Here is a 24,442-nt window from a genome sequence, read left to right on the forward strand (position 1 = left end):
GCAAGCAACAGCATATTCAATAAAAAGTTGGGAGAATATGCATCTCTGCAGCTCTGATTTTTCCCTCCTGTACTGTGGTAACTACCTTTTTTATACCTTTAATATCCAGTTGTTGGTTTAGTGTAACTTTTTCCTAAGAGAGGTTTTAGTGTGCTTGGTCTCTCACCCCTTAATGAAACATGGATTGTTTACAGCTAATGAAGCTCACAGTAGCCCATTTTAATATGAGGCTAATTTTCCTGGGCCCAGTGAAAACAGTAAACCATAAAGAGTGTAAGTAGGGTCTGACTGAAAGCTTGAGGTTGTTCAGTCCTCAATTCCCTCCCCTGCCCTCATGCTGCTAGAAGTTATTTCTTTTCATAATGAACCGAGGATGTGACATTCCCAGCGGGATAGGGCCGTGGGGAAGCAGAGAGGTTTTCCAACCTTCAGCTGCTGCTGCTGCACCAGGTGTGATTGACGGGGGCTTCGGGCTCTGAGCAATGTCTTTGTACCGCAGAGGCAGGACACACCAAGCTTCATATACCAGTTCTCATTTTGCAAGAGTGCAAGCTTATTTTCTCACATCCCCAGGTGTGGAGATGTCTCCAGTTTGGGAACTGCTATGTTGTATCCGATCCTTTTGACCTGTTTGGGACCACTTTCATTAAAGCAAAACCTTTCTCAGTGAGAAAGATACAGAAACACTTCACAGAAGAGCATATTTCTTTCTATCCCTCTCCTACCCTGAAAGAGCAGGTTAGTTTTGTTCAGTGAACTGTTAGGATGTATTTCTCCTTAGAAGGATCCATCTTCCGGATCCCGAAGGTGCACAATGTCTTTTTGTGGCAGGAAACTTCTACACAGGTTCCTCTTTAGTTAAGAAAAGTACGGGGGGGGGGGAATAAAACATTGCTCTTTGCTACAACTTCACTCCAGACACAACAGCATCGGTAACATTTATTTCTAGACCGTGTGATACTTGGTTTCTGCACCACAGGATGGAAGACTGATTTTCTCACTGCTTCTCCCAAACCCATCAGTATTAATAATCCAAATAATAAATCTAAAAAGGATTTCTCAACTCCCTCCCTTACAAAAACAGCCTGTGTGTTGTGTTTTGGTTGATATAACATTTCTGCTTTGTTTAATTCAGAAGTATTTATTTTTCCTTCCATCATTCATTTTACTGCATTAAGTTAGTGGTTCTGTGGGGATTCAGTTGATTAATGACTAATTTCCATCCTATGCATGCTCAAGAGGAACCTGATCTCACAGTACTTCCCTCCAAAATAATATAATCTTAAAAGAGGGGGGAATTTAGGGGAGCAAAGCTTTCATGTGAAAGCAAAAACCTGGTAGAACTGCAATGGAAAAATGGGACATGCTGAAAATATTTGTATTTCAGTCATTTCCTGGGTGAGAGAGCACTTCTGAACCGGTTGTCTGTATTCATGCAGAATTTTGACTGCCCCAGCAGCTGAAGATGTTTCTGTCACCAACCTGTTGGTGTCACGACCCACTTGGAGGTTAAACCTCTACTGGCTTAACTGGATGTCTGAATTCCTGCCAGCTTATTTCAGTTTCCTTCTTAGAGAGCTAGAAAAGGATGGGTAAACACAGAATCATGATCTTTACTCCCCTGAGAGGGAACAGAAGCAGGGACAGCAAGTGCATTGCTCTAGGTCGTGCTACAGGTTGGTGGCAGAGTCAAGAATTGGTCCCAAATCCAATTGTCTGCTTAGTTCTTCATATTCATGCTTGTGGTACATGCCTCCCACTCCTGGTCTGAGCTTCTCCAAAACAGCCTATAAATACTCCCTGCACTGTTAAATGTGTCCTCTGAGACATCCTCTGAAAAATTAAGAAATGAGCAATCATCTCTCAGCGATGACTGAAGACCTCCAAAACCCCACCCGATGCTTGGAAGTGTGCAACACTTCCACGTGCTTCTGTCTTTGCAGGGAGGAAGATGTGGTCTTTATAAATGAAGTGAACCTGAGAGTTTGCAGTAAAATTCAGTCAGGTCCTGGTAATGGCTGATCTGTGAGGGAGAGCCAAGACTTCCTCTGCAGGATCACCACATTTCTTTCACTTGCAATATTTTAAGCATTTGTATGATGTTAATGTACTCTTAATAATAATATAGAATTCAACAAAATACCGCAGGCATTTCGGAAACTGTCCTTTTTCAAGGAATTAACCATTTAAATTGGTATGAAACGCAGGTGGATATTGCAGACACCAGATCTGAATTTCATTGTTTCATGCATCACAAGAGCCATAGGCATCTGGCAAAGGACACCAACAAACTGACCTTCTCCAGTTACTTCCTCATGATTCCTCTGAGGATGCCACAATCTTTTAATAGGTATTTCAATGCAATCATAGATTCTTCTCTTTTTTTTCTTGTTGGAGATGAACCAGAGGCAGAGTTCCATTGCTAAATCAATTAGAAAGAAAACTACAGGTGCTCTTGTAATGCTGCTTGCAGGAAGACAGATTTCCTGATAAATCAGTTCCTCTGACATGCTGTTAATGAGAAATTAAGAACCGCGTTGTACTCTGTGCCTGAGCCTGACTGACTTAAATTTCTTTTTTCCTCTTTGAGTGTAAAATATATTGGGGGGGGAAAAAAGGTATAGTAATTCCTAGCGCAAAGTATAATTTTTTTCTAAAAATGCACATTTACGTATCAGTCTAGACACAGATTGATTGTTCATATGCTGATAGGACTTTCCTTTCCCAACTTCAAGGATGCAGAAAAAAATGTTCTCTAATTACTAGCAACCAAAGCATCTTGTCAAAATGTTCTGAAGTAAACTTGTGAGGTAAGATGTCAGAAATTAGTATGTAGCATCTTACCAACAAATCAGAAGACAGAAGAGCTGCAACTTAAGGTCAATCCCCAACCATAGCATACCTGTTTTGGACCTCTTCTCCTGTCTTAGATTTTGACCATGTGTCTGTGAGTTGCTTTGTGAATGAAGTTTTAGTCAGCTGTGTTGGATGGACTGATGTATGAGTATGTAGGTTCTGATCCTGCAAAGTATGAAATGCCTTGTAAGAGCTGTGGAGTGTCCAGTGTTGGCTGTGATGGGAAGTGAAAATGTTCAAATGCTCTATTTCTATGCTTATGAATGTAAAATATACATTTTGGCATCAAAATGGTTCTGTTATGCTGTTATTGGACCACATCAAGTGGAAAACAGTCTCAGCCTCCAAAACAACAAGTCATGCACTTGCCTTGCCTGTTTTACTGGGAAGTTACCATCCATACTAGGACTGGAAAAGGAGAAGTAGGATCCCTCAGCTGTCACAGTTCATAGTCACAGTGCAAACCTGCCTTCCCCAGCCCTTAGACATAAAATGCCAGTCTGAAGTGTAACAGCTGAGAAGTCAGCACCCACTCCCTTTTGTTGTGCCTGGTCCGTGGAGCATAACCTCCATGCACAAGATGAAGTTTGCAGCTGGAGTTGATAAGGCATTAAACTACAGCAGCAAAAATTTCTAGACTCTATCAGTGTCTCAGGGACTTGTGCTATGATTTTTTTTCTGGGTTTTTTTGGTTGGTTGGGTTTTTTTTGTGTTGATTTCTGCCCTCTGCCTCCCCCCTCCCCCCACCAAGGGCAGAGAGCAGGTCGTGCTGGCCCTAGTTAGCTAGAATCTCTCTCGGTAGAAGATGGACTCCACATTGGGCTAATTCATGATACTTATATGTCATAATTTTGTGACAGCAGCTAAAATTTGTTAGCTGTTCATAGACAGACTAGTCTCACAAGATCATTTTTCTTCTACAGATAATTACTTTTCCCCAGGAGATTTCACAAAGGCAGTTCATATGCAAACACACACATGCACACATATTCTATTTTTAAAAAATCCTCTATTTGCTGTTTCATTAGGATGTGGATAGATAATCTGCATGTCTCTAGTGATACATTCTGGGTTCGTGTTCAAAGTCTGTTGATCTCATGTTTTATTTGCTGTCAGTCCTTCCTTTTTTTGGTACTTCTCTTTGAAAAGATATTTTTTGTGTTTGACACAGAGTGGAACTGGAATCCTTTTCAATGCAGTAGGTATCAAAGGCATGGTCCCTAAGACAATGCAGGGTAGGTCAGTAGTTAAAGGTCTTCATGTTTTGCTACTGTAGATTAGAAGAGCTCCGCTGAAGCCAGCAGAACTGAATCAGGTTGTATCAGATGAGGATGTGGTCAATATATTTAAGGATGGAGTGGATGCTTTTAAAAAGCAAGTTATTGGATTTTTTTTCTGGTGACTATTTCAGTTGGTCACACCTCATTTGCAGTTAATATTATATTCATGGTGGACTAAACCATACTCCGTTACCATTCAGATCTACGTGGACCTGACTTTGTGGGAATGCCAAGCTTATGAATACTAAGCGTTCTTTTGTTTCTGTATCTGAGGTAAAAGTTAGGAGCTTGTTTTGGTTTAGCCCCAGTCGGCAATTAAGTACCACATGGCCGCTCGCTCACCCTCCCCCCCGGGTCGGATGGGGGAGAGAATCAGAAGAGCAAATTAAGAAAACTCATGGGTTGAGATAAGAACGGTTTAATAATTGGAACAACAACAAAATAATAACAAAAAATTGTAATGAGAAGGAAAACAACAAGAGAGTGAGAGAGGAACAAAACCCAGGAAAAAAACAAGTGATGCAACCGCTCACCACCTGCCGACTGATGCCCAGCCAGTCCCAGAACAGCAATTGCTACCCCCCAGCCAACTCCCCCCAGTTTCTATACTGAGCATGACGCCATATGGTATGGAACAGCCCTTTGGCCAGTTTGGATCAACTATCTTGGCTGTGCCCCCTCCCAGTTTCTTGTGTGCCCGGCAGAGCGTGGGAAGCTGAAAAGTCCTTGTCTAGTGTAAACATTACTTAGCAACAGCTACAACATCAGTGTGTTATCAATATTATTCCCATACTAAAATCCAAAACACAGCACTATATTAGCTACTAGGAAGAAAAATTAACTCTATCCCAGCTGAAACCAAGACAGAGCTGAATTGCTAGATGAATAGGCTAATCTTTAAATAAGTGGCTAACCATGGCCTGCCAACACAAGGTAATTGACCAGGGGACCCCACCAGAAATTGTGTTCTTTGCTTGATGATTAATTTATATAAGTTCAAGATCATCTGTCTGACCTTTATCAATTAGTTATGAGGCAAAATCACAGACTAGTGCAACTCTATGTCCACATCAATTGCTGTAAGCCGCTATTGCTCATCTGTGGGCAGTGGTTTGTGCAGTGCTAAGGAGGTTCTCGCTGTGTCCTTGGTGGCTTGAGAGAAGTTGCAAAGTCTTCTCTCCACAAAAAGTGCTATTAAAAGGAAGAAAGAAAGAAAAAAGAAAGAAAATAAATGAAGAAAAATCTTTCCAGGCTTATATTTTCGACTGAGTGGACATATTGACAAAAGAGCTGTGAACAAATGTCTAGACCAGCCCTTCTTGCCACTGGATGTGAGTTGCTAAGTAAGATCAGCCTTTTTGCTCAGACACCTGACGTGGTGTCATACCATTCCTGACTAGTTGATAATACCTATTTTATTTTCTGCCACTCTCGCTATGCCCCTGAATATGTATAATTTGCAGTATTTAAAAGCCTGGCTGTCACTTCACTGAGCTCACTAGTGAAATCTCCACTGATGTCAAGGGTATCAGGTAAACCCTGAAATAATTCCATGTCTTACAATAAACCACCCAAGCCTTGCTCTCAATGGCTGCTTGAAGAAGGCGTTCCTTAGCACCAAAACAACAAGGTCCTACCAGTCCTCATATCCCCAGCTAAAAGCCCCTTGGCTCTTGATTCTTACAAAGTGTCTGCTCACCACATTCATGTGCACCCAGTGATGGTGAACATTTACTGTTTTGCAGGAAAACCTGCTTCCTTTTCCGCCATGGGGCAGGTTAGATGGTGATCTCTTCTATCTTTTCTCATTTTTATCCACTTGGGATGTATCCTCCCTCACCAATTAACAACTTTGTATAATAGTAAGGCACTGCTTACAATAAAGTAATTTACTTGCAAGCCATCGGAAATGGTGTATGGTCACAAAAAGCACAATGTTATATAAAGCAAAACAGCAGAGAAAAAAAATCTTATCAAAGAAAAAGCAAAGCAAAGAAAATCAGAATCTTATGTCATGACCTTAAAAAACTCCAGCTGAGATTCTGCTATTCAGAATAGCCCTTGGAAATGATTTTCAAAGGTTAACTTCATGTGAAAAAGGAACAAAATAAAGTTTGATCACCCAGGGATTTGCAAACATGTTTGTGGGAGCCACCAGAAGGCCCTGTACAGATGACCTGAATGGAGGAAGAAATAGTTCAGCTTTCCGACTAAGCTAGCAGGAATGAATGTTCTGTAAACATTTGAATAACAAAGGAGGCCTTTTAAAACCAAAGCCCTACTTCACAGGAAGCCAATTTAATGAACACACACCAGAAAAAATAAATTACAGGGCTGGAATACAGTACTTGGTGAGATCACACCATTTTGAGGCCTGTCATTTTCTGAAGACTTTTCTGTGTAGGTCAAGGAGCAAGCTCTGATCTGAACCTCATGGTATGATTAGTAGGGCAAGAGAAAGAAGCTTAGGTTCAGAAAGAACCTGGATTAATGTGTAACATTTGAGAATGCACCTGGAGCCAGCTGCTGCTAGAAAAACAGTAGACACTTGGCATGCAGTAATCCTTTCAGCAGGTTTAATGAAGCTTTGTCTCACAGATAGGCCCTTCTGACTTATAATTTCTTATTACACTATGTCCTTGTTGAATAGCTTATTGCTGATGAAACAGAACTATTACAATACCTAAAAGCTGTGTTGAAGTCTGGGCTTGGTTTTTGATGCATCTTTTCAGGTGGACAAAGATACAGAGAAGCCTTAAAAAGCCACCTTATGGATAGGCACCTTGAGTGCAACAGTTCCAGTTTGGTGAAGAGGAAATTCCATTGCCATCAGTTCTGCACCACGTAGTCCTATGCACCAACAACTTCCATTTATGTCCAATAAGTTAAATGCAAAAGCATGAGGAAAAACCAGATCTTATTAACTTCACCTTTTTTCTTTTCTCCTTTCTGGAATTCCTTTCAAAGTAGTGGAACTATTTTCAATCTCTTGGAGCTTCACTTTGTAAAAGTGAACTTCAGTTACACCCATTTTTGAGCAAGCAGTGAAACACTGGTGCCCACGACCATCCTGTGCAAGGTTTCTGCACATCTTACTGGCAGACACAAGCAAAATATTTTTTAGTTTGTTTTTTGTTTGTTTGTTTTGGGTTTTTTTTAATGTCAAAAGTACAAATGGGTTCACCAAAGGGTTAGACAAATTCATGTCTCTTAATAGTAGCCTGGTCATTACTTCCATCTCCAGATGTCTCTGTACCACTAATTACAATAAATCAGGAAATTGTACTGAGGAAAAAATTGCTCTCGGTATGTCCTCATTATTATATTCCTCAATTAGCTCTAGACCCCTGCTGGAGCTGGGAGGCTGAACTCGATGGGCTCAGCTCCATGCCAGTGCAATGCTTACGTCCACCATACATGTAAAACCTTTACAAGAAATAATCTGGTTTTGATATAGAGAGCCTGACACAAGCAGGAACAATGTAACTAAGCAGGAAATATAGGAGCAGAATCACAAGCTTGATGGGAGATAAAGATGAAAAAGAATTATGTCAGTATAGATCCACTGACGGCAATGAAAATGTGCTGATTTACACCAACTGTAGTCTTTACTAAGGTAACAGTATAAAAGTATCACTGGGAGTATAGCAAATGTTTCTTTCTAGGCACAATGGATTACAGCCAGCCGTGGTGGCGAGTTGCGTGTGCTTACACCAGGGTTTAATTTGGCACAACAGCTATAAGCATGATGTGGCTTAGCAAATGATTTATGTTGGCTCTGTAGGCAGCTGACAGCAGAGATCTCCCAATAAAACTGTATCGGTGAGGGACAGGAAGAGAAGCGAGTGACATCTCAGGTGGCTTGACCACCCAAATTTGTACAATGACATTTGTATTGTCTCAGTCCATCTGTGTGAGCAAACGACACCGAAGAAAGGCATGACTGGAGCCATAAAGATCCTCAGATCAGGGGTGGGCATGTTATTTTGTCTTGCGATGATCTGTTCCCCCTTGGAGGGTGTTGGAAGGGATAACTCTCCAGGGGTCATCAGGTGGAGGATGTTGTCCTTGCACAGGCCACTGGATTTGCCAGAGGAGTCAGTGTGTTTCCAGTCTGGCTCCTCTTTCCCTGCAACTATAATGGGAATGGTTTTGTCCTTACATTAGCAGCTTGAGAAGAGAAGGTGGGGAAAATCCACTGCTCTAAGAAAAACAATGCTCAAGCAAACTGGCATTGCTATGGTTTCCCTTTGGATGTTTGGAGATGAACCACCAGAGCTGAGATATTTGGTCATACTGTCTAACCTGATATCATGTAGGTGTGTAACAACTTGGGCAAAATCAGAGAAGCAGCTCTGGCCCAGCAGAAATAATGAAAATGGAGTGTGCCAGAGATTTGTGAAGGGGTGAGCAAACTGTGCATCCCTGAAAAATAGTGAGTATGCACAAAATAACAGTAGTTCATATTGATCACTTATCTGAAAAAGCATGTGGTAAAGATGACCCAGGTGGCTGTTGCTTGTCTTGTGACCTCGCTCTTCCACACAGATTGGCTCTGTTTGCAAGCAACAGCATTGACTTGGAAAACAGGCTGTTTTTCATATTTTAAATTAACCAAATATGAAAATATTCTTTTTAAAGACAGTTATTCAGGAAGAGTCATATTTCAAAGTTATTGACTCTTTCAAATAATACTTTTTAAAAAAAAGCACCTGGCAAGTGGCCATGGACAGAGACAGGACTGTTTTAGATGAGCCATGTGTTCCTGGATTAGCAGCTCTCACTGTGTTGCTTTGCCTTTGAGTCTAGCAACCAGGGCAAGACTGATGACTGAACTGGCCCTCAGAAACAGAGAAGACATAAATGCGATCTGGAGAACTGAAGCTGGAGTGTGTGCTCATATAAGCTGGGCGCACAGGGAACTGACGTCAGTTTCCTTTATGGACAAGGCATATATATAATGATAGATATGTAAATATAATTATTATTAATACAAGAAAGTGGAGAAGAATGTATGTTGAGAATATTTCCAGTCATTAAAGCATGCACTGGAATAGATAGTATTGCTGTGGTTGGCACACTGTGAACTTCCGATGTTTTATCTCTGAAATGATTTGAGATCACCCATCTGCTTCTGTTCTGCAAGTTGGCTGCTCCTTGTGAAAGAAATTCCTTTGTGTATCCCATCAGGACATAGCTTGAAATATTAGCTTGTGTTGTTGGCTTTCTCTCTAGCATAGACCATATGAGTAGACACCACCAAAGGCTTCATGTGTGGTCTAATGTGCTGTGGCACAGGAATCTGCCCAGAACAAGCTTCCATGCTGTGAATGTAAGGAAACATATTCAACAACAGGAGCAGGAGGTAGATTTCTTTTTTTCTTTCTTTCTTTTTCTGATTTTTCACTTTTATCTTGTTATCTGAGAGAAAGAGGGAGTGAGAGGGGAAAATGGTGGGGGGGGAGACAATGTTTAGTATAAACTCCTCACTTTTGACATGCGCTTGTCTCATTTGTGTCTCTCTTCTGCATGTGGAGTTTGTCTAAATGTCTCAACAGTGATGTTTGCTAAAGACTTTCTCATATATGATTCTGTTCTCCCCATCTACTCTATAAAACATGACTTTTCCATGCCAAATGATGTCTGCCTTAGGCTGAATTGTTAAAGCTTTTGGGGGGATGAAAGGGGAGAAGTGTAACTGTTATTATACGTAAAGAGAAGAAAAGTGGTTGGTTTTTTTTCTGGCAATGAGAAACCAAAAGTCTCCTCACCATCTTCAGGAAGGTAGCAAGACCAGCATCTTCTGCATGTAATTCTTGTAATTCTCCAGGATGACAGTACCGTGTCATTCCAGTCTCTCTGTTTTTAGGGAGAAAAATACTAAAACCTAGGCCAAGCTATAATGATCTTAAAAGCACTGTTTGTACATCATTTATTTTTTTAAAAGTTGGCTACAAAGCCTCAAAAAATTGCATGTACAAGATGTTCAGTGCTGACTAAGTCTGCAGACATTCAGCAGGACTTCTGTCACTCTGTAACCCTGCAGAGCTTGGCCCTTCTGGGTGTTCAAGAGGATTTTGATTGGTACTGAAGCAACATGCCAAAAAGGGCAGGAGAAATTCACAGGGCAGATCAGAGGTGTTAGGTCCCCAGGACAGACTGTTATATCACATGGCAGGGCTGCATGCACATCTGATAAAGGAAGTAGCTGAAAGCAATGAGCCCAGGGGTTGTTTCTCCTCAGATTTCTTGCTCTTCTCATTACACAGAGGTAGGTCAAAACCAAAATGCAAATGGGAAGTCACAAATTCAAGGGCAGTTACAAAGCCTCTAAGGAATTAGCAGGCCAAACATGTTTTGGTGGATGCAGTTTTTAATCAGTTTTCTCATGTGAAGGATTACTTTGTCATTGTGGGTGTAAGACAAATTGTGTAAATAAAAGATGGTGGGGGGAAGGGAGGGGGAAGAAACATGCAGTAAGAGGAATTGCTCCCTGAAAAGAAGCTTCCAAATCTCTCCTTAATCTTAGCCTCTCCCCTGTGTCCCCTGCTACTGCAACACCTCTCCTCCTCTTCCTCCTTCCCTTTCTCACTGATCTCCTATGCTGAGAAGATGAACAAGTTCAGAAGGCCAGGACTTCTCAGACTCAGCTAAACGCTTTAACGGTACTCACATTATTTGCCTTATCGTTCCTGCTATCACTACAGCAGATGTTCCTCTAATATTTGTTGACGAAGCCTGTAGTCAAGGGGGGAAAAAAGTTCATTATGACACATTTCTGATTAAAAATGGGAACTAAAGCAAGGACTGCCCCGTTTTTGCAGTCGTTCTTGGCTTGGGTGACTATCAGCTGAGGGTTTGTGGTTTTGAATAGGGACCTCAGGGTGTGTTTAGGGTTCTGTCAAATGTTATTGTGTGGATGGGCATCTGTCAGTAGTCTGTGTAATGCTAGTCAAAAACTAGAGAATATCATAGAGGTTGAGACTGAAAGGGTGGGCATTTTACTGTGGGTGCATCTGTGTGTCCACTAAGGGTGTGGGGAAGAGGTTATGTTTGTACAAAGTTTTAAGTTAGTGGGGCTGGACCGTAACCAGTACCTAAATAAACAGTTTCACTGAACCTAAGACCAATGGCCTTGCCATAGGACCAGCCCTCCCAGGTCCCTTGGGATCCTGGTATGGGGTTCCCTGTGTGCTTCTGCAGGCAGGTGATGAAGCAAATTTGAAGTAAAACAAAATGAGCAAGTCCATCTAAAACGCAGATGATCAGGAGCAAGCGAAAAGCTTGAAAAACATATATAATCCCAAGTCCTTGTTTTATTCTTTTAAAGAAGAATAATCCCCCCCCCCCTTTTGGTTTTTTTACAGACAACAAGCAAACCTGCCTAAGGTTGATTTTGTGTTTGCACTTCCTCATTCTAATTTGGTTGTTATTCCACTCTGTTTCTTCAGCAAATTTAACTTCATTTCAATTTAATTTGATTTTCAATCAATATTGTCTTGAAATCAGTGATATTCGGAAATCTGAGGTATCTTTAAAGATCTGAGCCCAATTAATTTTTCCAGAGTGACAGGAGAGGTTTGGATTACGTCAGGGAATTGAATGCAGGTCTTCCTGGTCTTAAAAGATACCCTAACTTGCCTACCCCACAAAGAAACCAACATCACAACCAGGCTGGAGAAAGAGAGTCTCTCCATGATGCTTGGTCTAACGTTTCAGATTTTCCTCTTTCTTCTCTTACCTTATCTTCTAGTACCAGCAAGGACTAGATTCTTTTTACATCAGCGGTGTCCTACAAATATCTTCCCATCTAAGGCCATCACTATTCTTATTAGAACAGAGGTTTTAATTTCTGTTTGCTAGTAGGGATAGGCGTTACCTGATGCTTGCTTTTCTGCTGTATTTTCCATCTTATCAACCTTATTTATATTCATTCTCTTTCCTATTTAATCAAACTCCTGTCCTAGTCTGCTAATGGTGTGTTAGTTAGTCGTAAAGGTTTTAAAAATAAATAAAAAACCCCCACTTTTAAAAAAATGAAGAGAGTGAGAAAGAGGCACAAGGTTGATAATATTCCTCAGTTATCTCAGACTCAGTTTCACCACCAAATGTAATGCAGAGTGCAAATACCCTTCACTTTGATTTGTGATATAGCAGCTCTTGGAAGTGCTTGGGTGGGAGAGGTGCTGCGCATACGTTTAATTAAGGCCCTAAATTGCAAACACTCTCAACAAACAAGACAGAGTCAGGAGGCAAAGGAGGGTGTAAAGATGTGAATAAAACCAGATGGTACCATGCACTAGGTCAGTAGTCGGGAAAGACTACAATAAAGCCTGCTGACTACCAAACCAGCTAACTGGTAGTCGATGTTTGGCCCTGTCTAGCCCTAGTCACATGACAGTGACCATCCTCAGCCTCGTTTGAAAAATCCGTCATGGAACAAGCTGGAGTTGAATAAGTACCATAACTCTCATCCCATATCTCCTGCACTAGAAGAGAAAAGTATGCTTATACAAGAGCAGTTTTTACTGTTCTTACACTTTCCCACTCTCAGCTAAAGATATTAATGTTATTCTCACAGTATTTATTTATAAAGAAAATTTATTCTGGTTGGGGGGTGACATTTATGCTGATTTTACCACAGCCTTTTCACTGCCTGTGTCTTTTATTATAGCTGTATTTCTTTCGTTGCCTGCTGTTCATCCCCTCTTAGAAATAAAATATTTTACCAAGCTGACCATCTGATGAAACATTTTTTCTGCTAGGTTCAGAATATATTTACGAAGTAGCATTGGAGGAGTGCAGGAATATAACATTGTCAGGCAGTGTGCCACAGTATAAGGGTGATAGAGGTTTATGGGAGATAGAAGAGAAAGGAGGGAATCACTTCCTTAGGGTGATTAAGCAGATTTTATTTACAGCACAAACTGGACACATGCAAATTGTTTATCCATTAAACACAGCACTGCTTTAGATTTCAGGCAGCTGGAGATGAATGCTTTGGTATTAATTTTCACCTAGCATATAGATCAAGTTAAGGTTTAGGATACATCAAGTATTCTTAAGTTAAAAAAAAAAAAAAAAACATGAAAAGCAGGGATGTTGCAATTATCCCTAGAGAAACCACAGCAAGTATAATAAAATTAAAATGCAAAGTCAAATTTCCAAGACAAGTAATCCACGTAAGAGAAGGTAGTGCAAAGCTGAACCATACAGGCTATTTAAGCTCTGCCATCTAGTTTTTCTTTGTAGTTCTTTCACACCATTACAAGAACTGGTGAGAACTGGGAGAAGTTAGGTTCTTTACCTGTGTCCTCCCTCTCTCTTCATCCTCAATCTTGCTTCCCAGCAAAGTCATCTGTGCTCCCCACTGCTGCCACCCCGTGCAGGAGAAGGGGAGCAATTGGAGTTCACCTTCCCCATGGGAGAGGCATCAGGCAATGTGCGCAGTGCAGGCTAGGAAGGAGGCACGCACACCAAAGCATCTGGTGGAGGTCCCAGGAGATGCAAAGAAGCTGAGACTGCTTCTGGGTCTGGCACAGAAACTGCTAATTAGAGTAAGTGGGAGAAATGAATAGTCATGGTGCCAGTTGCTCTCTCAGGCATATCGTGAAACTGCTTTTTGCCCACTTCAGACTAAATACAGAAAACCCAGCATGTGATTGTGACTTTAGAGTGAATTTCCTTGCCTCGTGGTAGAACAGGGACTAATGAAAACTATTCTCTGGTGGGTCTCAGAGCTGCTCCCAACTCACAGCATTTCCCATGCAGCATGCCATTGCCATCACCCAGAGCTGCTGCTCTCCATAAGGTACAGGTCCTGGGAGCGACAGCAATGGGATCCTGCCCTTGCTTGTGCATATGTAAATCAGGTGCATTTCTTGAGAGTTAGACCCATGCTTCTGAGAGCAAATAAGTAAATATGAAGCAGGCTGGCTTTTATATCTTTATAAAAAATGGTGTTATACTCAACACCGTGTCCTTTGCACATATTCCCCCTCACCCTCTTCCCGATCTTTTTCACAGGAACAAAAAAAATGCTGAAGTGTAGGAGATAAAAATCTCACCGGCTTTACAGATTTCAATTAAACACATCTATTAATATTATCCTTATGTAGTTATTTATAAACACAATTTATTCTTTTCTGCAAGTCATTCACGCAGCTGCTGCTGCTGTTATGAAAGTGCTTTCCTTGACTGCATATTTTATTATCAGCATATTTCTTTAGCTACTTTCCATTTGTCCTACCTTAGAAATAAAATATTTCATTGAAATGTCCATCTGATAAAATATTCCCCTTTAGACATATATTTACTCAAAGAGTATTTGAAAAGTAAATTTGTATAATATTTAAGGTAGAAAGTGGTGCCAGCAGCCATAAATTAGCGGCAGGCTCACCTGCAGGTTTGTAGGCATTCTCTTCCTGCAATAACATACAGTATGTCATTGTTAGCGATATACATACTCCTATAGATCCCAATTCAAGAAAGACTTATGCACATGATTTGAACAAAGTCAAGTGCTCCAGTTATCCAAACTGGAAAGGGCTTTAAGTATATATTTGAACTCCAGAGTGAAGCTTCCCTGGGAAGTTGGGGGGCTCATAAGGCCATGTCCCTTATGAGTTCCCAAACTGAAAGAGCAGATCTTCAGTTCAATACAGAAGTGAGTATTTATTACATGTAAGTATGGTATTTGTTGCCAATTTAAGCATGGTTTTTAATTTAGGATAGACTGCGTTTTGCATTCAGAGTTCAAATGCATCTCAAGCCCCTCAGTAGAATTTCTCATCGACCCATGGTTTTTCCACCAAGGGCCAAAGGCAGTTAGCTGTCAGTGCCTACATTTCAGCTAACAGTGCTGCCGGTAAGTTATCCTCCCCTTTGGCTGTATTACAAAGCCTGAAGCCTGGTTTGTTCCCCACTCACTGCTCAAGTATGAAAGAGCCAATACACACCTGTAACTGAGGCCAGAGGAGTTGCTAGCAGCTCACTTTACACAGCTCTGCAGTGCACAGATTCCTGCTCTAATTCATCTATCCAGTCTCAAGCTTCTTTCTGTAGCCCTAGCTATGTTTTCACCTGGTACAAAGTGGTGTAGCCACGTGGCTTAATTGGTGCAAGTTCTGCTCCCTGAAATGCCCTAATGAGACTTCAGTGTGACTGAACTCAAAATTCATGAACACTCAAATGTCCTGAATGTGATATACATCACGAATTATACGGGCCAGAATACAATGCAAGGATTTACCTCACTATACATGAGTCCATTTCCACAATCTCCTGCTTAATACATTACATTTGCTGACCAAGGACACCTGAAAACACAAGGGGATTGAGTGCGGAGAAGAGCCCCTATCGCCGTGCTGCTTGCTTTCAGGGTTGCTGTCGTGGGTATTTTGGCAACTGGGCACTATATGTGTATTACAAGAGACAAGGGACTCTTCTGTGTTTGACTAGCATTTGTAAAAGGCCTTCAAAAGGTAAGCTGTGTGTATTATTTTAGCCCCTTAGTTGACTTGTTACACAGTAAATAAAAGCTCTAGAAGCTGGAAGAGGAAAATACAGATGGATTTGAAGGTAAATAACTCGCATGCACTGCTCTTTTCTAAAATCCTTGTTACACTGGCAGAGCATGGAAGAAGGCTTTTCTCTTTACACAGAAATCCTTTATCTACAGTGATTTTTTTTTCTTTTTTCTTTAATATGATCTGAGTTAGGCTTTCCCAGAGCGTGCAAAGAAGGAACAGAGAGGTTTTGCCTCTCAAAGAAGCCAGGTGCCACCTGTTATCTCTCCAAGGCTCCGTTGTTCTTACCGGAGGCAGCAGCTGCCAGTCCCTTTGTGTTTGGGAACTGCTGCCTTTCATGGGCATTTCACTTGGGGTCCCATGGATCTCACCTCCTTTGCTCCTTGCTGTGGCTGACCAGTGGGATTTCTCTCTCTCCATACAATTAAAGAATGGTGTGGTGTCATTCCTTAGCAAGAGTTAACAGGGCTGAGGGACAGGGAATTTAAATATCATATTTGTGTGGTACCGCTCAGTGTGCATGTAGGAGCTTAGGTCTGCATTAGCTCAGAAATCCTGCTTTTCCAAATCACTTCTCTTTTCTCCATAGTAACCTCTATGTATGCTTTTAAAGCTAAATGGTACTGGAATGCTTAAGATTATCTCTGGTTTTTTTTCTTTGCACTGGTTATCTCAACTCTTCTCTCATATAATCTCAGCGAATGAGGAGCTGGTGGGTTAGATCTGTATGCCAGTGGAGCTCCCTTCCCAGGGGTATGCCCTGTTCACCTGTCTGTGCCCCTGTTAAATGTGTAATCCTCTGTTTCTGACAAATTAATCTTTTCGGTGCGCAAGCACCAACTGTGTCATTACAAGCAGAGGATTATGCTTGCATGCAGTGAAGAGGTAGCAGACGAACGTGCACTTTAAACACTCCTTGAAGTTCCCATTTCTTGTGTATCTTAGTAATAAAGATCTATGGAAGGGTGAAAAATGAGAATTTCTAAGATTAATGTAAGTTAGTACTCAAAAGGTGCTGTTAGAAGGCCCCATAAAGTCTTGTTGTTGCCATGAGAAGCCATCAAGTAAATGAATATTGCTTCTTTGAAAATCTGGTCAGGAACATCTCACTGAAACAGAGTTTGAACTTTGAAGGAAGTTTTAGATAAAAAGCACAGGTTTGAGGCTAGAATGAGAAAGTGGATGTAAAATTTATTGGGTTTTTTCAGTCCTTGTTTTCCAGTGGTCAGCCAGCCTGACCTGGACCCAGCTGGCTGGCAGGGCACCTGCTTCCCTGTCACTGGGCTCAGGTGGCATATGACCTGGTGTGGATGGGGACATTGGCCAGATTCAGAGCACTTCCTCACATTTTCACTCCTTTTCCTCACTTTGCCTCCCAGTTGTGCCTGTCAACATGCATCTAGCATTAAACTTGGCTCAAGTGTGGCTCCCCGCAGGGTTCAGGCCATGGTTTGTGACACAGGTGCAGGTGAGAAGCCTCAGATGTCCATTCTGGTTTGCTCTGTTGAAGGGAGCTAAAGCATGTCTCCAAGCAGTCTTTCTTCTTCTCCTCCTCTCCCCTGGGCTTTTTGAACACAAAAGGATTAGCAGGATTTGCTGCAAGATGCCTGCTGCTCCTATTATGATTTCTGTAGTTCTCATTAATTTCACAAAAGCCCTGTTTTGTCTTGCAGCCACCGACACCAATCCATGGAGGGTGGAAGCAGGAGTCCCCAGAAGTGAAACTTACTGTCTTAGAAAGAAGTTTTATAGCACTGGATTGTTCAGGCCACAAATATCTTTAGCTATTTCCTTTAAGTATATTGGTGTGCTACTTGTGCACTTAATACTGTGGTACCCAGAGTTCAGACTATAATGTGGAGCAACTTTACGCAGATATTCCTAATTTTTCATCTTTGGCCTTTTCTTTCTAGGTCTCTTGTTAGAACCTAACTGAATTATCCCAGACCGGAAAAAATCATTGATTTAAAACCTAACCAATAATTTATACTGGGGCGGGGGGGGAAGAGGAGATTTTACTCCATTTTGTAGTAAAACACCCATATCCTATTTTTCCCCTGTTGCTGTGCCAATCAGCATTTGTCTTTTGTGTGGTAGGATGAAAGAAGGACTAAATATTGAAAAGGCATAAGAAGCATCTAATTGGTAAAAATATTTTTCTTTGGATATAGCTGGACACTCTAGAGGATAACGCTGGGGATACTTAAACTGAAGGAGAGAATTCCTGCTGGTGATCCTAACTACGCAGAACACAGTGCCGTGTGTATAATGACTGATAGAGGCAGCGAGTAGATAGCGGAAAAAGATTTCCAGTTCAACTGCCTGTTTGTATTCCTTTCTAAAATTTTCCAAAGCATCCATTATTCGAGATGGCATATTTCTACAAAACTTTGGAAAAATTGCTTGTACTATATTTTAAGATGCATTTTAATTAATATCTGCTTTTGAAATGAAACCCTTTGTCTTCAAGAAGCAAAAGAGAGAAAAAGAAAAACCACACATAGTAAATATTTTTACAATGTTATGGTGCATTAATATATTCAGGTTTTTTCTAATAGAGATTTTGATTATTAAAAATACAAATTGCCTGATTAATTATAAATTATAATTTGATTTATAAGATGGTGTTACATATTAAATAATGCCAGATGGTGCCATGAGGGCATTAGCTCCCCATAATAGATTCTAGATGACAAGGAAATTAAAAGGGGACAGAGTCCGGGAACCAAATTAAACAAGCAGAGAAAACTCTGCCAGAATAAAAATAGTTCCCAAAGCATTTCTCTCTCTCCCTCTCTGTGTCTCTCCCCCTTTTTTTTTTTAAACTTAAACATTAAAAAAACACCCCCAAACCTACTTATTTTTTGCTATGCTTTCAGCATTTATGATTACAGCAGGACTCCAAAGGCAATACAGCATGGATTAAATTTTCAATAACTTCATGTGCCTTATAAGCTTACTTCAATATGTTTGCACTGGTTAGTAAAAAATCTATTGTTATGTACCACCATTTAAAAAATGTTTCTGGATGTTAGAGCAGACAGGGTTGTTACTTGTACTACTCCTACATAAGACAGATTCCTTTCCCCACCTTAGCACTAGTGGCTGAGCTACATCATTGCCCTAAAGTGCAGTTTGTCTTCTTATGCAGAATTAAACAAGGCACTACATTGGCTTTACTTATAAATATGAGTTACAAGGACCAAAACATATGCTTATTCACGGAATGGTCCAAGTACTACTAAAGTGAATGAAACAACTTCCTCTCCCAAAGGTGTGAGGGGGAAAAAGAATAGAGTATGCAAATACATAGATTGAAATTCCACTTATATAGACATTGTTAGCACTAATTTATAGGGGGTTTAAAAATAATTTTCAATGTTAATTTTTTAATAGAAGCTGCCTGTGTTAAATGTATGTGAGGAAGGGAATTCTGCTTCAGCACTGACCTGAATATCTTTTCTCCTGGCCTTCAGTTCTGATTTCATGTCAGTTCAGGATATTTAAATATCTACCACCACCTATGCTTTTCTTTGCCATGGTTATTTCCACCATGTCTTGCATCTTAAAGGGATATTCAGGAGTCAACTAAAACATGCATCTTATAATTGCAAGCTTTATTTTAAGTGGTATTCATTAAGAGAGTGCTTGTTCTTTGCCTGGTGATCTATTACCATTATGTGAGCAATGTGCTGACATAGTAATATCCTTCAGAGCATCCTGTTTGCAGCTGCTCATATGCTTCTAGTTTTAAGTTTGGTGTCCTTATTTGATGCCATTTGTTGAACATCTACAGAGACTTTTCTTTTCCATCTTACTGTACATGAATTCTTCTGTGCCAGGAATGCAGGGAGGGTGTGTAAGAGACTGAAAGTTTTGCAAAGTAATCATTGTTATGATCTGCAATAAGCATCTGAGGAGCCTGAGAAAGTCTTTAGGCTTAGCAAGTTCTCTTTACCCTGGGAGCTGTGCTTTTTTCTATTTGCATCTTTTTTTATGAAGAGAACAACGAAATAGTATGGCTATCTTTCTTGAACTCAACCTCATGTATTTTATTTTGAAGTGCCCGATTCAAGAGCACCAAATTTTTTTTGTTGTACTCTTGATGTTCTTGTTTTGATATATCATCTTTCTATTGAACAATGACTGATGACTTCAGGCTCTGCCTAATATGCAGTGTTTATAAATGGATCAGAAAAGCAACGTTGCACATATTTGCATGAGAAGACAATGTAATGAAGTTGAACCAATTTTATCTCTGAAATTCCCTATTTAAAGTGCACTGGTGTTCAATGTAAGATGATGAAAAAAGTGCTGAGCCTGGACTTCTTGTCTTAAACTTGGAATTTCCACTGTAGATGATTCCAGTGTTTCCAAATTTCTTTTGGTACTAGTAAAACAAAAAGTTATATTATCATACAATTTATGAAGGAAGGGAGGAAATTTTATTTTATTTAGAAACTACCTTAGTAAGCTGTCTCTTCCTGATAAGGTTAAAACATTTTATTTCAGTGTTTCATTTTGACTTTTATATTATGGTATAGTTTTAATCTAATAAACAGTCCATTTAAAGATGAAATGCAGTCACTGTGAAAATTCCAGTAATTCTGATACAAATATAGAAAAAACCTGATCCCCATTTCAGTTGCAATATTACACTATTTCAGAAGTATTTAGTGAGGAAAATAATGTTTTCTTTTTCATTAATTTAAGAAGTATGTGTTTGCAAGTTCTTAAGTGGTGGTTTTCATTTAGTATCCAAAATTCATAGAGTTTGCATATTTCTACTCAGGTTCTGTGTACCAAAGACAGTAGCAAGAACTGTCTGAACGTCTTGAATTTCACACAACATAGTTTTTAGCGACTTAAAAAAAAAAAATATTTATTACATTTTACAAATGACTTCTGATACTGCTAAGCTTCAAGTAAAAACAACTAATTTAAACTTTGCCAGTTAGAAGGTGTTTCCTGGAACTGTCCAACCTCAAATTGTGATCTTGTCACATCTAGTAAGAATCTTACAAGACCTTATTTGATCTAGTCTGCAGACACAAGTTGCGCTAAGGAGAACTCAGAAGTATGCGTGTATGTACTTGTATATGTTTTAATGTAACTCGGGTAATCAGTACTTAAAAACTATCCTTTCACACACACACACACACACCCTCACACCCCCCCCCTTTCAACAGCAAAGAAGAATGATGGTGCGTATCACACAATAGGAAGTTTAGCCCAGAGTTTCTTTCCCTTTGGAGCTTCATGTCTGTGATTTCTTCACGAGCTGCTCTCTTTCCTCCTGCCACTTTCTGCCTCTAATTTCATGAGGTGTAGGGTCTCTGTGACTTATTTTCAGATATCTATATATTTAGAAGACTCTGAGTCAGCTGAAAAAAAGAATATAAGCAGGAAAATAAAACAATGTTGGTGACCCATCATTTGATATTCCGATCCTGGCCTATATTACCGAACAAATGCTCCCGCCCAATTGAAGCTGGACTGCTCAAGACACAGTAGGAAATAGGTTAACATCTGCAGTGAAGTTCAAAGGCACTTGAGTCTTTAATTTGCCTCCTCCTGGGTGCGTGGTTACATCTCTGGAGAAGAGGCAGCCCATATAGCGTAGGCTGACATAGGTCAGCAAGATAAAATGGACTGGAAAAGACCTCTGCCTGGTATATTGCCTGTGCATTTCCAGTTGCTCTCCTAAGCATATTGCAGAGGAAAGGGGTATGAATGGGGAAATAAAAAGGGTAGGAAGTATCAGAAGGATTCAATGCAAAAGGAGATTGAAAGCATTGGAGAAGTGAAGATAAAAAGAAGAACTGAGGGAGAATGGCAGATTTCTGAAGGAAGGTTGCCCAGTTGCTCATGTTTCCATTTTCTTGTATTATATAATCAAGGAATAATTAAGCTCTCCAGAAGCACATTAAAATAGACTAAAGGAAATGACTGTCTTCTGTTTTGTTTTATTATATTAAGAATTGTATAACAAATTTATGGAATGCTATCCTGAAGGAAGGGAGGGAGTGAAGGAAGCTTTTATCTGAATAATTTGAACCAGTTTCCTTGCACATAAATCTCTCTTAAAATGACCAGATTTTTAGTTTTCAGGAATAATCTTTTAGTTAGCTTAGGTTAGGAAGATTGTTTTGTTTACTCCATAGAGGTACCTTTTACAGAAGTATCTATGAAGTACTCGAGCCTGGCTACCAGATGAGGAAGATTACTGATCCCATCTGCAGCTGCTGTTTGTATATCACAAGTAATAACATCCACAAGGATTTCTCCACACACCCCCAATTAGTTTCAAGACTTCTTCCCAGAAGCATTCTTTAGGAAAGGACAATTTAAAAGAATTTCCTTTACAAAAAAAAAAAAAAAAAGGAAAAACTGTGGAAATTAATTCAGCTTCTCATATTTAGCATAAATTAATTGTGAATTAAACAGTTACACTGAAAACAGCCCAGCATTGTTACTCTTACTCTGGTCTTTTTTGTTCATTAATATTTTTGACACTGTCAGTCATCACACGTATGAAATCAGGAGCATGTTTCATATTGCCAGTTCTTTAAACAACAAGAAAATCTATAGGTGGCTGCTTCCAAAGGCATGCATTTGAGAGGCAGGTAAGCTGCAAGATAGTGAGAAGTTCAGAGAACAGAGGATTTACTCTGATGTGAAGTTGAATTGCCTGTTTTTTCCCTACATGCATATCAACCATAGAGGTGAAGCCCCTCTGAATAGGTTTGCTCAGGTACATAACTCTATTAAAGAGCATTGTTCTTAGACAAAGATTGATCTAGACTGGGGCTTTAAAAACAGAAATTTGACAAAACACAGAAGATTGTTGAAATAAATGTGCAATTAATTTAACTTGTATTTCTAACACACACAATACCAGGCATAATTTTTTTAACCTCCCTTGCTTTCCCTCTCTATTCATTGCACGTTTAAATTCATTATGGAAAAAAATTAGGAGAAAAAATTCCTGATAGTTATTTTTATGATCAAACACCTTTTCCAATTAGTCTTGGCACCTCACTATAATCACGATGAATGTTATTAATTCAGCAGTCGACATCCTATTAAGGGTTTCATCGTAGCAGTGTGTTCAGGAACTTAATGGCTTTTGCATATTAATGCTGCAGCCTGTGGTTTTGTGTCCATTAGTACTGTGTAATACCATGGCTTTGCACTAATACATGTGTATGCAAACATATAAACATATGATTACATACAAATCTCGATCAGGTGAATGCAAGGCTATGAAACAGTATTTTGAATTTACTTAAGCAATTATTTTAAGACTAGTGTACTTTCAAAATGTTCTCCACATCACAAAAGATGTAATGCTATTATAAATCAGTAGGATACCAGTACAACAACATGCAAAAGACGACAACAGTAGTGGTGGTTGCTACGCATGGTACACAGGCACTCGTGATCTCTGAGGTCATGGTAAAAGTACACCTCACATATACAATATTATTGTGGGGGTATTTTAAATAAAAGGGTGATTTAAAAACATGGACAAGGTGCTTTGTGAGAAATTTTGAAGGCTGACAATGATTTGTGGGGCAAAAATTTTGGTAACTACTGGGTTATAACAACCAGTCTGACAGTCTACCTTGCTTTCTATTGACAGCAAAATAATTAAGAAAATGTTTGAGTTATCCAGCCTTCAGAGGAGTTCGAATTTTGGCATAAACTGCATTTTTTCCTTCTTATTATAGAAGACATAATATAAGATTAGCATCTGTGCTCTGAATTTCTAAGGGTGCAAGGGCAAGGAAGGACCTTCCGTATCATTTAGTCTCACCCCCACCTCCATATAATACCAACGGTAGTCCTTATATCACTTTCCTCCAGTAAACATATAGCTTGTCTTCAATCTTTTTGGAAGACAATCTAGACATATTTTTGAAAATTTAAATGATGGTCAGTCAATCAATCACAATTTAAATTGCCCCATTAATAGCCACCAGTATTTAAAAGTCTATATCTTAGAATTTTCTCCATTTTTTTCCTCCCTACTATCCTGCATTTTTTTAATTTAGTCGAACTTTCTTCTGTCTTTGGATTTTAAATATCTGGAACATCTCCTGCAAACTGTTGTTCCACCAAAGCTCTTGAACATTCCTGGCACTTTGCACTCCTCAAGAGCACTCCTTTTTGCACATCTTGCTGAGGATCCAGCAGCACATACCAAAATCTTGGCCCATACTTGACGTTTCTTCTAAATTGCTCAGGGTGTCCAGGTTGTATGACCCTGAAGCCTTCACAGAGGCAGATCTAGCCATATGACTTCCTTTTCTGATGTTTCCTTAAAAAAAAAAAAAAAAAAAAAAAAAAAAGGCAGTATGCCCTGATAATGCTACTGCTGCAAGTCATCTAGTCTTAGGTAGGCCTTTGACTTGGACTGAACGGTCCTCTTGCTGCAAACCTGAGCTCTTCCCCTGTCTTCCAAAAGGAACATTACACAAGATCTATTTAGATATTATGCCCTCTTCAGAAAGCACATTTAGAGCTGAGCAATGAAATAGTCTTTGTATCACTAATTAAAATTCAGTGGTGAGGTTGTATAATTACTCCCTCCACTGAAAATTCTTACTTTACTTTTCACATTTATTCTGGTGATAATGTGTTGAAGAGCTCATCAGCCTCTGAAGGAAGGCAACAATTTTTCTCGTGTACATAATCATTAAACTGACAAATAGGCACAGCACTATACAGTTATCAATATTAGCACCGCAGCCCCATCGCTATTAGAACTCTGTG

Source organism: Mycteria americana, chromosome 9, assembly GCF_035582795.1.
Source record: "Mycteria americana isolate JAX WOST 10 ecotype Jacksonville Zoo and Gardens chromosome 9, USCA_MyAme_1.0, whole genome shotgun sequence".
NCBI lineage: Eukaryota > Metazoa > Chordata > Aves > Ciconiiformes > Ciconiidae > Mycteria > Mycteria americana.